Raw genomic sequence first — 17436 nt, 5'->3', positions numbered from 1 at the left:
CCTCAGGAGTGCTCCAGGACGGGGACCAAGGAACGGTGGGAAAGGTGCTCCTTGGCTGGAACCAGGACCAGGAGGACATCTCCCCCCGTCCTGCTCCCCGAGGGGACTCAGGACCTGCACTCATAGTCCTGCTGCTTGGAACAAAGGAGAGTCAGTCAGTCCCCTGCCTCCTCTGCCAGGGGAACACCGCTTGACACTGTAGCAAACACATACTGTCCTGTTGATTTACTTCTGTCTGCCCCAGGGCCTGGCCAGCATGGGGAAGCAGAGATGAGCCCATTCAAATGACAAACACAGCCCAAAGACTACACATCACCACATCACCACGACGGCATTTCCAGCGTCCCAGAGCACCGGCTGCGTTTCTGAAATAAATCCTGCCTTGAGGTCATGCTGGCTCCTTGTAGCCATGTGGCTCTTGTCCCCAAGTGTGTGTGGGCACAGGTCTCCTTCCCCCTTGCAGGCTGACACTGACCGACGCCCCACTGGTGCACGGAGCAGCAGGGAAGGACAGATGGCGGTTCACTGGTGTGAGGGCTCCAGTCTTCCCTGCTCCTGGCGTGGGTCAGCAGGGGCAGTGCAGGGACCTTGCTGCCTCCAACGTGCCCCTCTTGCTCCTCCTCCTGCAGCCTCCAACCTGCCCAGCCTCCCTCTGCAGCTCTCCTCCTCAGCACTGGGAGAGCCCGAGCACCATCAGGTGGCTCCTCATGTGCAAATACCCTCCCCACCTGGGGCCCAGTGCCACCTTTTCTGTCCTCAAAGCTTCCAACTGAGTAGCTACAGCTAAGTCACACTGCCTACATGTCTGCAGGACCGTGACCCCGTGGGGCTCGTCTGCAGGAGCATGGCAGGCACCGGGCAAGGGCTGGAGGCAGATGAGCACAACGTCAACCACGAGCTGAGGAACGGGAGCCAGGGAAGGCATGGAGCACAGGTGTGCTGGGTGGGGGGGCTGCAGAAAGAAGAGGTGCAGCTGAGGGAGTGGAGGAAGGTGGCTTTGCTCCTGTCATCTTCAGGTGAGCACCAGGGTGGAGACAGGGACCTGGCCCGGCCACCCAGCTTGACCACCTCTATGGAGAAAAGCAGAGGCACAGACAGCAACTCGGCCTCCCATCTGCTGAGTGAAATGTACAGAGGAGTGAGACAAACCAGGTGCCATATGGGTAGCTGTCTGGGTCCCCTGGAAAGTACAGAGTGCATCCTGACTTCGCGAACCTTCAAATATTTACAAAATTCATCATGCATTCCCCTACAAATGGCAGGCTGCAGGGAGAGGCAACCCCATTTGAAAGATTCTGGGGACAGATAGACAGTCTTTTGTGTGAAGTGTCCAGAGATGAAGGCCCAGGTGAGGGTCCTGAGGAGAAGGTGGTGTTGGCAGGAGCTTGGGTCAGACAGTGCTGCCGTGAGGCCACAGCATGGGTTCAGATGCACGAGGTCCGCTCCCGCGTCCTGGAAGAAGTTGGGTGTGAGACCCCCAGTGCACCTGTCAGTGCAGGGACAGGCCCCTCCCTCTCTGCTCCCTGACCCACCACGAGCTGAGCAGCTCCTCCTCCATGCCCTTCAGCCAAGATGTGCCCTCACCTTGGACCCAGAGCAGTGGAGTCAGCCATCTATGTACTGTGATCTCTGAAACCGTGAGCCCCAAATGAACTTTTCCTCCTCTGAGTTGCTGCTACCAGGTGTTTTGGTCACAGCAATACAAGCGCTAACTAAAACAATACATCGGTTCCTCCCACCCCCAGCCCCACAAAGCCTGCGCCCTGGACAGAACCCAAGGACTCAGCGTGCAGGATGTCCTCACAGCAGGACTCCCAGCCTCAGGGGAAGCAAGCCGCTCTACTACCTCAGGCCTTGCCTTTCAACCTACCTACCCTTGTGCGGTCACACAGTGGCTCCTCCTCCCCAGCGCCTCCCTGGGGGAGGGTGGCCCAGCCACAGGCACAGCCGGCACCTTAGGCCATCACACCCAGATGGTCTGTGCAAACACACGCTTTAAGAAAAAGAAGTGTTCTGAAGCAGGACGTGGGGGTTCCCCTCGCTGCCACGCCCAGCAGCCCCCCTGACGTACATGGGCTTTCACAGGGGACTTCATGAAGCCCAGGTTTTGTCACCACCATTTATCACGTTCCAGCATCTACTGCCAGTTGACCTCTGATAAGAAATAAACAAAGGGTCAGGCACAGTGGGGCTCTCCTGGTCCACACGCCCGAACGCGCAGGGGGCAGACAGGAGCCCACTGTGCAGTGCCGTGGAGAAAACAGGGGACCAGGGAAGGCTTCTGTGGGAGGCGGGAGCCTGGCGCGAGACGAAGGGTAAACATGAGTCCTCCAAACAAATGGGGGCCATGAAAACAGAGCGCTGCAGACCAAGGCTCCAGGCCAGGCGTGGGGCATGGAGTGGGCAGGAAAGGGCTGAGGCTGGAGGAGGGGAGCCGTGGGGGGAGATGTGTGGTGGCAGGACAGGCTGTGGGTCCAACAGGGGGTGTCCGTGGTGTGCACTGACCTCCCTAAACCTTAGGCTCCTGACCTGCAAACAGGACCCACTGTCATGCACCTAGTGTTACCAGGGACACTGTCCCTCTCCTTATCCCCAAGAGATGGACACACAGGGTGGTCTCCTACACATCTTCAGCTGCTGTGGCCTCCAGGAGTCCACGTGCGGGAGTTCTGATCTTCCTCACGACACATGGAGGCCCCCTGGAGGGGTCCCAAGACCAGAGTCATGTTTTGGTGTGAATAAGCCAGGGCCTTGGGACTGAGGGGTGACTGGGAACAGGGAGATGCTTCTGGTTCCAGCGTGACGGACCTTGGCAAGTGGATAGCTTGAGAGGATGAGGGAGGGGACTAGCCAAAGCTCACATCAGATCTTGGGCCCTGAATGACGCGGTGGGTGGTGGGAGCCCTCAGATGAGGAGCTCTGGGAGGGAGGGGAGCTGCAGCAGTGCTGGGGAAGGTGGAGCTTCGTGGGGACAGCAGGGAGGGCAGAGGGCAGAACAGGGATGCCCTCAGCTCCATCTTGATGGCTACAGTGCTAGCAGGCTGGCAGTGAGGGTCACCAGCTCTCCCAGGGAGTGAGATCTGTCCTGGACACGTTGCTCATCAGCATTCCCAGCAGCAGGTGCCACTGAGGCCCACTGGGCACAGTGTCTGTCCAAGGCCCACACTGACAGCATGCACATGCCACAGAGCTCACTCAAACCCTGCTGCCCATGGCCACATCAGGCCTTCATGCGCAGGAGCCCTACCCGCCAGCGTCTACCTCGGACCTGCCCCACCATCAGGAGTGCAGAGCCGGGGGTCTCTCCATGCCCTTGTGGCAGGTTTGAGGGGGGAGGTGCACCACATACACATATGTGCATGTACCACACATCTTCTGGAGTCCACGGCCATCACAGCAATGGCATTTCCCTGTCCCCACTTTAATTAGGTCTTAGCTGCGCTCACCGTCCTTCATTCTCAGCCCGCAGCATGACTGACTCCTGGAGCACCATTTGCTGGAAGCCCCCAATAACTGTGAGGGCTCGGGCTACATCCATCTCCAAAGAAAATCACTAAGTGCTTATTTATTGTCAGCCCAGACAGGCCCACAAGATATCATCCCCAGAGCATGCCCCAGGAAGGAAGATGAGCCCCGGGGAGGGCTTCTATCCATCACTCCCAGCTCTCCGCTTCTGATCTGGCTGGGGAGCTGGCAGGCGCAGGCTGGTGGGAGCTGCGTGTCCCCTGCTAATGACCTCGTTAGCAGCTCAATGAAGAAATGGAGGGCTTGAATCAGAGGGAGGGATCCTTGCCTGGTGCATTTGGCTGTTCCCTGGATTGATGGGGCTGGAATTATCAACCTTTTGTGAAACAGTCATTGTTCTTATTACAGAAAACAGTCTATTTTTAAAAGCTGCAGAAGGCTCTTTGAATACAAAGCAGCGATGGCAAGTCTTTTGACTGCTTTATTTATAATGGAGTAAAATTTTTCTTCTGTTGTTTTGCTGAGAACTGAAAGACTGAGCCCTGGCTGCTGAGCATCCTTGCAGCTCTGGGAAACTGACCTTCTGCGTGGCAGGGCCTGCAGCCTAGGGTCCAGCGAAGATCTCCAAACCGACACAGTGTTTCAAGGAAACAGCACATGAAACTGCATTGTGTGATGTTTATTTCATAACATCAAATAGCTAGTGCATTTGAAGTTTTCTTTTAAAACATGCTATTTTGACCTTTCATTATTTAGAGCAACTTAAGGGAAAAAAATCGCAAGTATGCTGGTCCTTTCTGCTCTATGACTGAATTACAGCTTGAAATCCCAAGGCCCAGGACTACTAGAGTGGAGAGTGGAGGTGGCACTATGCCCAGAGTCCCCAGGACCCTTCTCTGACCCCCTTGCCTGAGGTGTGGCTTCTCCCCACCTCCACAGAGCTCCAGCCTTGCTCTTTGTGTCCCAGAGCTGTCCGCCCCTCAGTGCTGAAAGTGGCCCTGTTAGGCTGGGGATGTGGCTCAAGTGGTAGCACGCTCACCTGGCATGCGTGCGGCCCGGGGTCGATCCTCAGCACCACATACCATCAAGGATGTTGTGTCCGCCGAGAACTAAAAAGTGAATATTAAAAATTCTCTCTCTCACTCTCTCTCCTCTCTCACTCTCTCTTTAAAAAAAAAAATGAAAGTGGCCCTGTTCAGTGACCCCTCCCACCTCCTGCAGGGGAAGGCCCAGCAGCACCTCTCGCAGGACAATGGTTATGTACTAATCCCGCGGCCCACATCCTGGCCCAGTCCTGGCCCAGCTGGCTTGGTCATGTTGCTCGAAAGCCTAGAAACACCTAGGCCCAGAGAACACCCTGCCATGTTTCTAATGAGGGACTGCTGGTCACGTTGTCAGAAATGCTCGGCTTGACCTTTTTTGTTTGGGTGATTTTTCAGTTTTATTTGGCTAGACAAAGTGGTAATTATAGAAAAATAAGTTTAAAATATGTGAGAGCTCTAAGAGAAGTCGTCTGTATCTGAGTGACTCAGGGTTAATTCCCCAAAACTCCAAGTGAACTGTCGAAGTTCTGGGCTTCACCTTGCTCTTACACTTTTTAAAAATGTAAATAATGGAGACCAAAACGAGATACCACACACCCACCAGAAGATGACATCGAAGAGATTGGCAGTAGCAAGTGTTGTAAGTGACACGGAGCAATTAGAACTCAGGTGTCACAGCTGGGGACACAAAACGGCTCCATCACTTAGGAAATCATCATCAGTCTGCTCCAAGTTAGGAGCGCGTCCCACCTGACCTAGCAGATCTACCCATATTTGCCAATAAGAAATAAAAACATGAGCCCAGGCCAAAACCTGCATGCGGGTGCTCATAGCAACTGTACCAGGAATTCCTGACAGTCTCATCTCAGAGGCAAGACCACCCAAGACACAGCTTTATTAAAGATCACACATTTTTCATTGAATATATTTCTATGATTTGTTGTCAGGTGTTTATTTTTAATTCTTAGCTTTATAAATAAGAATTTTATCAATATCTTGAAAAACCAAAAACAAAAAAACTCTCTCTCGAGAGCGTCCCTGCTCTGCAGATAGATGTCTTTGATGGAAAGCTCCTGTCAGGCTGCAGCCTCTTTTCTTTATTCTTCCTCCGAGTGTGGAGGCAGGTCCTTCCCCGTGCCTGGCACAATAGCAGGTTCTTTACCAGGACGAGAGCCCCAGACGGGTGGTGGCTCCTGGTTGTGCTGTGCTCACAAGCCTGGGAGGAACCTGCTGGGCTGCCTTCCTTGTCACTGCTTGAGTGAACATGCTCATCCGCCTGCCATGTTGGCTGTCCTGTGTGTGTGTGTGCCTGGGCTGTCCTGTGTGTGTGCCTGGGCTGTCCTGTGTGTGTGCCTGGGCTGTCCTGTGTGTGTGCCTGGGCTGTCCTGTGTGTGTGCCTCAGCTGTCCTGTGTGTGTGCCTGGGCTGGGCTGTCCTGTGTGTGTGCCTGGGCTGGGCTGTCCTGTGTGTGTGCCTGGGCTGGGCTGTCCTGTGTGTGTGCCTGGGCTGTCCTGTGTGTGTGTGCCTGGGCTGTCCTGTGTGTGTGCCTGGGCTGTCCTGGGTGTGTGCCTGGGCTGTCCTGCTCATGTGCCTGGGCTGGGCTGTCCTGTGTGTGTGCCTGGGCTGTCCTGTGTGTGTGTGCCTGGGCTGTCCTGTGTGTGTGCCTGGGCTGTCCTGGGTGTGTGCCTGGGCTGTCCTGCTCGTGTGCCTGGGCTGGGCTGTCCTGCTTGTTTGCCTGGGCTGTCCTGCATGTGTGCCTGGGCTGGGCTGTCCTCTGTGTGTGCCTGGGCTGCAGAAGTAACTACAGCAGACAGAAGCACTGCCTCCCAGCCTTTAGCAAGAAAATGGAGAGGTTAAAATATACAGTTCTCAGAAAGTGTTCTTGGTGATGTGGATGTAAAAGTTCAATTTTAAATACCATTTATTTTACTTTTACAGCTATTAGTCACTTGACAGCCTTTGAAGCAAAATATGAACATTTCTGTCTAACAAAAAAACAGTGAGCTGCAGTAGCACTTAGTGGTCCTGACCTGCAGCATCTATGCGTGAGCGCTCTCCCAGGAGACCTTCAAGTGGCATTGAAGAGTGCCATGCTAAGGCAGCCCTTGCAGCCTGATGTGTTGGGGAACCTCACCTTGAGTCCTATCCAGAAGCTGGGGACAGGCAGGGGAGCCCCAGGTGAGGGCTGCAGCGTGGGCTGGGCTTTGTCCCCTTCCCTCCTTCCCTCCAGCACCACGTCCTCCTCGGTCGGTTGTCAGGTGTCAAGTCCAGTGGTCCCAGGCATCTCCCCTCTCTCGCGTTACCCCCGCCATTCCACCCGGACATTCCTAAGATTATTCCATCAAGTGAAGGCTGCAGAGACTGGCGTGGTGCGGCTGAAGCCCGCTCCCTCTGACGACGCCCAGCCTGGCTTCCCCTTGCAGGAACAGCAGAGCAGGCCTCACGGCTCTGGCTTAGTTTGGCACCACTGAGTTGTTAAATACGCTATGATTGTGCATTGGGCGAAGCGTTCTAAGATGTAATTTTCTTATCATGGGCTCAAGCTGGCCACCCAGCTGCTCATTAGCCAGAGGGTCCCTCTGTGCAGGCGTGACAGTCCCCGTTAAGTGCTTTGTATTGGCTGGGAGTGGAGGACGGTGTCCAACCAGCAGGATCCCAGCCTGCACACATCACCATCATGCTTTCTGCACCTGCCTCGGCCTCCCCAGGGAGCATGCTCAGACTCACGTGGAGACGCAGGCACAGAAATGTGGAGGAGCGAACACCACTCTTGGAGCATGGGGCATGGTCTCTCGGCCTCCTCTTGGGGTCTCCACAGTGACATCACAGCCATGGGAGCCCTGTGAGATGGGTTGGGCCACTGTTCTGGGGCCAGAGCTGCTCACTCAAGCCAGTGCCCGTGGGGAGCAAGGCACAAGCCCTCAGTGACACGAGGGCCTCTGGTCTCCCCAACTTCTTGGGTCCTTTTGGAAGTACAGCATGCAGGCCCAGGGCTTGCAGATCCAGGTAATGCGCATGCCCCGTCTGAGAAGCACGTCCTTCGATCTTGGAGTCAATCCTCAGATTGCACAGCAGTATTTAATTCTCATTCTTGGAACTCTGGAGAGGTTTTGATTCTGTCACAGGGATCAGCCACTGGGTTTTTAAAGTCCTGTAGTTTGCAGCCAAGGGTGAGAGACCACTGCCTCCCTGCAGCTGTCCCTAGGGCCTATCAACACACCTTGAAACATGGGGCCATTTAATTTCCCTATGTACTGGTGGTAAAATAAAACCAACAAACGTGACTCACCCCCTCCCTGACACTCTGTCTTGCAGTGTGGGTAAATTTAATGTCATGGTGCTTTCAAGCCCTGATAGGGTTTATAACTACGATAAAATTCTGACATGAAATAAATTTCCATCCAGGTTTGGTTTTATTTGGAGGTTATAACTGAGAGCACCTTTAATGCCGGGACCGTGGCCTAATAGAGCGTGTGGGTGGCATCAGATGCAGCTGTCTGCAATTCTGCCCAAGACGGTGTTGTGAGAGCTGGTGGCCAGACGGGACCCACCCGAGTGCACCCCATGGAGCATGGCTTGTCCAGGAGATACTGCCCGGCTTCCCAGAGCACCATGATGAGGCTGGGGACACAGGAGTGGCATTCCACAAGGCCATCGAGTGCATTTCCATACAAGTTAGTTTGTATCTTCATAATCGCAGCCAGCACAAACGGTCCAGGAGTCTCGGTGCCATGCTTGGCCCTCAGGAAGTAGACTCTGGACTGACTCCCCTCCTCAAGTTAGCAGCCTGGTTTGTTGTTTTAAGCAGTGCAGTGCTTGAGGTCACTGGTCAAGGTCAGTATCATTGCAGACTGTGTCGGATTCACACAGCTGTTAGCTCATCTGTCAGCAAAACAGGATTTATTATTTCCTTGTAAAAGTGTGTCTGACTTGTGTCTAGGACACTGTCGTGGTGTGGATCTTCAATGTACACCAAGGTCTGGTCCTTTGCCTGTGTTCTGGGAGGAGGTGCTAGAACCTTCAGGAGGTGGGGGTCCCTCTCCCTTCCTCTCTGTTTCTTGCCACCTCCTATGCCACCTGCTTCCTGCCACATTGCTCTGCTTCCCCAAAGGCTCAATGCAACATGAGCATGGACTGAAACCTCTGATCCAAACTACACTCTTTCTCCATTTAAGTTGATTTGGTCAGGTATTTCATTACAGTGACTAACTAATGGTGACTAACGCAGTAACCGACTCAGGGTCCCCAAAGTCAGAACACAGAAGGATAAATAGGTTGACTATTCCTTATCCAAGATACTGGGGAACAGAAGTATTCTGTTTTCAAATATGTTTAGATTTTTGAATATTTGCATACGCTTGATGAGATATGTTGGGGATATTTGTTAACACAAAATCTGTTTATGTTTCCTATTCACCTAATACACATGACTTAACGGTAATTTTATACAATGTTCTGATTATGCCTGCATTTGGTCTGTGACCTATCACATGAGATCGGGGTCTGATTCTCCACTGTGGTGTACACCAGGCTGAAAATGTTTCAGATTCCGTAGCATTATGGATTTTGGATTTTGGATTTTCATATTGGGGAATGATTAACCCATTGATGAGATGTCTCCCTCCCAAACCCTGTCCCTGGCCTTAGATCTCCCCCTGGCTCCTCTGCAGGTACTACTATTATGAAATCTTAATCTTGAGAACATTTCCAGGAGTCTCATGTACATTCAAGAAAATATTAAAATACCATCCTCTGTTTACAAACTAGAGGTGCAACACACCCACATGTATGCACTTGGCCCTCCTGAGGAGCACAGTCCATCAGTTAGTTGATTGGGCACCTACTGTGTTCCAAGGCCAGCTGTAGGCACAGGGGACACAATTAACAAAGCAGCGGAGCCCGGCCCAGAGAAAACTCATGCACCCTGCACCAAGCAGTAAGGGAACGTAAGTGGAATATGAATAAGTCGGTTCTGCGTGGCTTACAGCTACACAGTGACCGGAGAGGTGGACAGGAGAATGCAGCGCGTCCATGTGAGAAGCAAGTCCAAGACTAAGGGTTGAGCAGGTCTACAAACATCCCCAGTCCAGCCAGGGCACCCGAGTGCAGCTCGGCCATCCAGACCAGGGCTGTCACCCAGTGTCCAAACACTCCCTGGGGGAGGGTGACCCTTTCCTGCTGAGAGCTCATTGACCTAACTCCGCCAACACTTGTGCATCCTGTGGCTTGCAATTGCAAGGTCTGGCCTCTCTCAGGAGCCCTGAGGCCACCTTCAGGTCTCCTGGGCTGTACCCTGATAAGCCCAGGAAGAGAGTGGAGAAAATTGCTGGGCAGAGGCAGGGTCAGGGTCAGGCTGGGCACAGAGGGTCTCAGAGGCTCTGGGAGCAGCCAGGCAGAGCTCAGGGGACAGTCAAGTCTGGCAGGATGGCCAGGAGAGGACAAGTCCAGGAAGACCTTTTATCCTCTGATGGGAAGAAGAGGGCCCAGGACACTGGCAACACTGGACAAGAGGCTACCAACACTGGACCAGGGCTCCAGCTTGGGCTCTTCTCTGCTCACTTGGGTGAGTCCTGCCTCAGCTCCCCTTGTCTGGCTGGCAGTGTTGGGCCTGTGGGTACCAGGTATCACCTGGGGAAGCCTTTGTTTGTTATTTGAGGATTCATAGAATCTTTGAAGTCAGAAAATTGCTATTGAGCCACCAAATTGCATAGCGACTATTCTAGCAGACCAGATGCTCCTGGGCAGTAAGGGAAGATTGGGGGGAAGAAAGAGGTTCCAGCTTATGGTTCGTCAGGCAGCAGGCAAACTCTTCTCCAGCCGGGCACGGCATGCCCACAAGGCCCATCCTCCCAGAGATGGCTCTGCTCAGGCTGATAGATGCATCTACTACGGCCCCTCGAGAGCTCTGGAAGTGAGCCACACAGTCTGTGCACAGGGAACAGCAGACCTTGGGCAGGGGTTGTTGTCAGATAGAGATGGGTGACCACCTCTGTCCTCATCATCACGCCAGGTACAGGGTGGATAAGCCCAGCTCTCTCAGCTGATGGGTGGCAAGGGCATGGATAACTTGATTCTGTTTTTAAAAGACATTTGTTTAAGTTTTATTGATTTTATGTGAGGTTTGCAGGACGTTGTTTTGATACACACATACGGAGTGAAATAAACATGAGAGTCAAGCAAATTGGCACATCTCCCCCTTCACAAAGTAATTTCAAAAGTAATTTCTTTTTGTGTGAATCCCCATTTGGAAAGCACTTGGGAGGTTGATTAGACTGTCTTCCCGAGCTTTGACTCTCTCATGAGCACCCCTCAGAGTCCCAGGTCTTCATGCCAGTGATGGCAGGCATCTCCACGCTGACATTTGCCAGAAAACGCATCCTTAGATGAAGCAGAAATCTGTGTCCCTGTCATTTCCACCATTAGTTGTTAGAGTCTGTAAACAAGTCAGGATGGCGCCTGGCATTTTGCCAGGGGGAGTGATTTGTGAAGTAACGCCAGAGAGCCATTAAGTGTGGAGATTCCTGATTGGTTGACTGCTGTATCTAGTTTATGCTGATTAAGATAAGCTGTGTGGAATGTATCTATACCCCTCCCGTCCTACAATAAACGGCTCCCACTCCTGCTGTATCAATGTACACAAGTTGCTCGTCACCCCCCGGTTATTTTGCTGCAGCCGGACTGCGGCAATTAGTCATCTGGCTTTGAGCTGTGGATCCATCGACTCCCCCCTGATGGTCCCCCGGGCGTCTGGAGTCAGGTCTTGGCTTTCCTCCGTGTCCCTTTGCTGAGCTCATGTCTTCGTCCCTTGGCTGCTTCTCAGAGGAATGAGGTTCTGGTCATCCTGGGGCTCCATGCCTGGCCAGTGGAGGAGGACTTCCGTGACACCCTTGGGGACCCAGGGTTTCGGTGGCTGTTTCCTCAATGAAACAAATCACATCTGTTTGGCTTGTGCCTCGGGGACCCCTTCTGCCCCATTCTATAAGGAGCAACAACTCCACTTTCAGGAGAGTCGCTGTGGGGCCAGGCCCAGCACGGACGCTGGCAGGCCTGAGAGAGGGGCAGCACTGGCCCCACCAGCTCCCCGCACAGCCCCTTCTTGCCAGGAGCCCCTCCGGGGTTCCTGCTGGCGACAAGGCCTCTCCACTGCGGAGGTGGGCGCTCACTGGGAAGAGCTCCGTCCTCCCCTCAGTCCTCTTGGCTTCTGGTTTCTTCCGAGCTCTGTGGTTTCCTGATTGTCATCCACGCAGTGTCATCCACCTACATGTCCCTCTGTGCCAGCCGGACACCCCTTCGGTGGAGGTTTCTGCAGTCCCCACATGGGGTGCCCAGAGCCCTGGGCAGGGGCAGGGCCTGGCGGGGTGCCCTTCAGGCTGGACTCCACTCGCTCCTTGTTAGAATGAAGGGCAAGGGGGATGCCCACACACCCACCCTGCCTGCTCCTGCTGCAGCACCCACTCACACCACAGGTCAGGGGTCCAGCAGAGACTGAGGGACAAGAACAGTGCAGCCCAGTGCAGGGACTCACCTGACCACCTGCAGGAGGAGCCGGCTGAGCTGCAGAGGGCAGACCCTGTGCAGGCTTCTGCCACTCAGCGCCCACACTCACGGGTGCGAGGGACCCTCGGTTAGGAGTTGCCTTCAACAGGGACACGGGAGGCCCTGCTCACGCCAGGCTCTTAAATGTAAATAAGGCGTTTTTCTTTTAAGAAACAGTGTAGAGATGAAAGCCGCGAGGCCTAAACTGTGGACTGAACTCGCCGTTACTCACCCATTGGGCTCCCCTCGCCCCCCACCCCCGTACTTTCCCATAAATAAAGCACTGCCAACAGATGCAGCTGCAGGCACAGGGCCTGCGGTTCCTCAGACTTTCAATTTTGGTGTCAAGGGAGTTTGTTAAAAGATCTTTTGATTGAAAAGTGCCCGGTGCAAGAGAATGCTTTTCTCAAATATCCTGACAAAGCCCGGGTATCAGCAGGGCAGGACCCGGGAGGAAGCCCAGCAAGATCAGCTCAGGTCAGCGGGCAGCCGGAGCCAGGCTCTTCCCTCACTGGCCTCCACACTTGTCTTCTGCTTGTATCACCCTTGGCCCTGAGGCTTCTGCTTCCTCTGAAACAGGGATTGCGCCCCAAACACCACGCATAGGCCACAGGGCACTCCAGGATGCTGCTGTGCCCACAGACGGCCCAGAGGGGACCGTGCCCCCAGCTGCATCCTCTGGAACCAAGGCTTGGGCTGCTGCTTCTGGCCGAGCTCTGCTCTGGAGTCTCACTGGCCATCTGTGCTGCTGATGGCATGTTGGGTGGACAGTGGGCACTCCTGAGGCCGGGTGGAGAGCGGGCACTCTGAGATGGTTGATCATAAGGTTGCTCATGTGGCTCGCTATTTTCCAAATATCTGGGTGAGGGAAGTGACTGCCGAAAACATCCTCACATTGGAGAAGCTCTGCATTCGGCAGCAGGATCCTGCACGGCCAAAGCTCATGGGAAACAACTTGGGCTGGGGTCAGGGATGCCCCAGATCCTGCCAGCTCCCCCACCCCCGGGTATGGTGGGCCAAGGGGGCAGGGAGAGAAGAGCGTCTTCCTTGAGTGTGCCCCAGCCCTGCTCTCTGGCTCTCCAGAGGGTGGCTGCTCCAGGCCCACTCGGCCTCGCCCAGCTCTCACTCCCTCCCTTGCTCCCGCAGGTGTTGAAGGAGCAGGGGATTCCAAAGCTGGACGCACGCGTGACGGAGACAGCTGCCCCCTTATTTGCGAGGGCAGAGCCAGTGTCTGGAGAGTTTCGACCGTTCCCTCTCATGGTTGACTAGGTGCAGCCACACTGGGGCTGGCCCCCCGGCCCCAGGTCCCCCGCGGCACCTCAATGTGACCACCCCCACTGCTTCCCCTGGGGCGCTGGGAGCTCTGGTGCCAGAACACAAGACAGATTCTGCTGCCTACACAGCCCCGTGGAGCACCCACCGTGGAGGCAGGTTAATTGCTCCTTTTGTAGAGGGGTGATAGTCAGTGGTTACCAGGCAACTAGTTGTAATTGCAGTGGCTTTTTCCATGATCCCACAGAATTCAAGGAAATATTAAGAGGTAATTTACCAAATAGCCTTCCCGCATGCATACCCACACCGCGTGCGCCAGCTCCACATGTCCTATGAAGGAGCACATCTCCAAAATGCTGTAAGATTTTAAAAAGGAGCCGTGGACAGGAGTCTCTGATCAAAGCCTGGGAACTGCACTTGACTGTTTATTCTAGAGCACGGGAGCCACGGACTGAGGCTGGCGGGAGGCTTCCCGCCCACCTGCCCTGCTGCTGGTGGCTGGGCCTGTCTGGAGAGGAGGCAACAGCTCCGGCTGCCTGGGCCAGGGGCAGGGGAGAAGCGCACCTTCCCCGAGTGTCCCCCACCCCGCTCTTGTCTGATAAAACCTGTGCCCGGGCCTTATCCACCCCCCCAGCAATTCCCGCCTGAGTCCGCAGTGCACATCGGTGTGTGATGAGGTTTTAATCCCACTCTGTTCTGTACCCAGAAGCTAGTGGCCTTGTGGGAAGATCTTACCCTCCCTCCCCGAGTGTCACTCGGGACTCACTGTGTCCTTCAGGCTCCCTCCTGTCCAGCTGTGGGGGTCCGCGTCACCCTTGCTCACATGGTCCCCAGCCCCCTGGTTCCGAGCCCCTCCTTCCGACCTGGCGTCTCCCCCCCACCCCCGACCACATGGAGGGTCCTCTTCTCTGCAGAGCCCCTGTCCTTCCAGGATCATGGTGGCCGGGCCTTCATACCTTTGACCTCTGGCTCCTGGCCTGGCTACCTGCAGCCCCCTCTTCCCACACAGACCCCTGACTCCCAGCAGCTCACCCAGGGTCTCTGCCCCAGAGCTCCTGCATCCCACCACCTCCAGCCACAAACCTTCCCAGAGAGGCTCAGGATTTCCTTGCAGATATTTTTAAAATTTTACATTATTATTAATTAACAAATAATAATTGTAGGGTATAAGGTGATTTTCAACACGCGTATCCATTGTGCAATGATCAAATCAGATTGATCCCTGTACACATGCAAGCAAGTGATAAATATTTGAGGCAATGAATATCCAGGAATCCTCGGTGTCTTAAATATTTATCATTTATTCATGATGAAAACATTTAAAATACCCTCTTTTAGGTATGTTGAAGCACATTATTATTGACTGTAGTCATCTCTTCTGGTCACCAGAGCTCCCTGGCCCTAACTGTAAGTTCGTCGGTCAGTGCCCCCTCTTTTCCCGTCCACCTCCCAGCCCCAGGTAACTCTGCATTAGCACCCATCCCTTCCGGGGCGAGTGGTCCGAGTTCTGTCCTCTGGGTTCTTTCAGTGATATACCTCATCTGTGGGTCAGTGTCAGTCTGCTGGGAGGTGAACCCGTGTGCTGCGGATGGCACTTAGTCCCCATTCCTCGTGTACATGACAATGTATTTTTGAATGTAAAATGTTGCCATGATTCAAGAGTCTTAATTATGTGTGAAGAGAACACACGGAGATGTACACGGAGATGTGACTCCTCTCTAGCCCTGACCCTCCGCAGGAGACCTCTTTCTTCAGACTGCGGTTAATTCTTCCAGTGCCTCCTGAGGCTGTGCCCCCTGGGTTGATCCACCAGCCTGCCATGGGTGGCTCCTGGGGCTCTTCACCTGCAGGGGGGGTTTGCATAGGTGAATGTTGGGGTGAACTTCTTAAGAGGACATCTGGGTCCCAGGGGAGTGCCTGTGTGGCGGAGCAGCCCCACTGTCCCTCGGGGCAGCTGTAGCCTTTGAGACTGTGGGAACTTGCAAGCACAGCATTTTGCACTGATTTCACTTCAGGCCTGGCTGGGCCCCGACTGCTGCCTTCTACAAAGCCCCCTGGGTGGCCAAGGGTCGGGTTCTCTGTGGTTAAGTGGTAGGTGAGGAGTGGCAGGAGCCCTCCTTACAGACTGCCCTTCTGAGGCTCTCTCCCTGCGTTTCCTCCCCACTGTTCCTGCGCTGAGAACCACACAGCAGAGCTCCCCCGTGGACCTTTTCCCCGGCCTCTCAGGCATCTGTATTTTTAAGACAGTGGACACCAACTCGATCGTGAACGGTCACAGCTCCACTGTGATCACAGCCTTCACATGACGGTGTTCTTCATGACATTTAATTGGGGTCTTGTGTGGCCACAATGCCTGCTCCTGTGACCCTCCCTTAGACAGAAGCTTTGGTCGTTGCTTTATGCTTACTATCATTGTTTTGGCTTTTCTGAATCACGATGTTTTTTTTGTGCCACATGGAGTGGGTGGCTCCTCTGGGGGCAAGCCTCCCTGTGGGAGCGATGTGCTCCTGGCCATGCTGTTGAAATGGCCAGGAGTCTGGTGTCTGGGGTGTCCTAGTGTGCAACGGCGGACTGGGAGTCCTCCTGCCATGGTCAGCCTGCTCCTTCATGCACACACATGCTTTGGTGTTCAGGACGGTGCGGGTCTCTGCTACGATCCCACTGCCCACCCCACTTTGCCTTGCCAGGTTGCAGATGCCTGGTCAGCAATTCCCAAAGCCTTGTCCTTTGACCTCCGCCGCCTGCCTGCCTGACGATCGATGAGCTGTTTGACTCTTTCCTCTTCTTTCTCCTTCCTCTCTTTCTAACTGTTCCAGGACTCACGCCAGCCACATGGCAGCCTCCAGGTCACCTCCAGGCCTCTTGCATGGGAAGTTCTTCTTCCAAGGTGACTGGTAAGAACTGTGCGTCCCAGGTCCTTGCTGGAGAGCACGGGCTCTGTGGGGTGGGCACCTGAAGTGAGGCTTGGCTGGCTGGGGACGTGGCCCCTAGTGTTTCCACGTGCATCGTGAAGTCAGCCATCCGGGCCATCTGGTGGCCAGGGTGCCTCATGCTGCCCTGGTTACTTTAAATTTTAAGAGCCTCATGTTCTTTTCTGGAAGTTTGGAGGATTTTTCTTCCCACCCTTTTTATCTCCAGTTTCCTTCATTTTATTTTTCATTGTCAAGACTTTGCTCATTGCTCCTTATTATGTCTTCAAACAGATCCTTTCTTGGGAGCTTTGTGATATCTTGTCCTGGGAAAGATGGTGTCTTTGTTTCTCTCCTGTCTTAAGCCAGGTCTCATTTCACACATTTCCAGGTTTGTGTTTGTTTCTGTTTTGAGGTTTGGGAAGCCAACTCCATGGTTTTCCTGTTTGAAGACACCCCATTCCTGCTGCGGGGTGACGGCCTCTCCTGCACGTGGTCCATTGGGTGGAGCAGGACACGTACCGTCCGCCCTGACCATTGGGTTCCGAGCTGGCATGGTGGGTGACAGGAAGCAGGGCTGGGTGGGGCCTGCCTGGGCCACTTGGTCCCAGCTCCCACTCTCTATGAATACTGAAGTCCATTTCCTTGAACCCCATTCTCCTGGGGACTCAGGACGCCACTGGTGCTTGGTGTATCTCCCAGTTTGAAAAGGGATTTCACCACCGGCTTTTCTCCATCCATAGCAGGCTGCAGGCCGGTCCCTCGTGGCCTCCTCTCCTCCCACCCTGGACTCCTGCAGGACTGTCCTCCCTCCCTGGGCATCAGCTCCTCCTGAGCTGGACCTGCAGAGCCCTGGCCACCCTTCCCCTGGCCGCCGTGCCCTGGCACACCAGACCTGGGGCCTTCCTGGCACCTCCCACCAGGGTGCTCGTCCTCCTGGAGATGATTCTGCCTGCTCCCCCCAGCTCTGCAGGATGGGGTATTCTCACAGGCTCACTCCCCGGGGAGCCCTACAGGCCAGTGACCAGTGTCCTGGCCCAGGGTGTAGCTCTCGGGGCCTGGGCTGTGGGGAGAGGGGTGCACATCCCTGCTGCCGTCCTTTCAGAGCCCGGTGCCTCTCTCTTAATGTCCAGTTCCCTTTCTACAGAGTCAGTGCATGCCACGGGTGGGGTGCCACGGGTGGGGTGCCACCGGTGGGGTGCCACGGATGAC

This window comes from Spermophilus citellus (genome assembly GCF_964194105.1).
Source record: "Spermophilus citellus genome assembly, chromosome: 15".
Lineage (NCBI taxonomy): Eukaryota > Metazoa > Chordata > Mammalia > Rodentia > Sciuridae > Spermophilus > Spermophilus citellus.
This window is presented reverse-complemented; position numbering follows the sequence as displayed.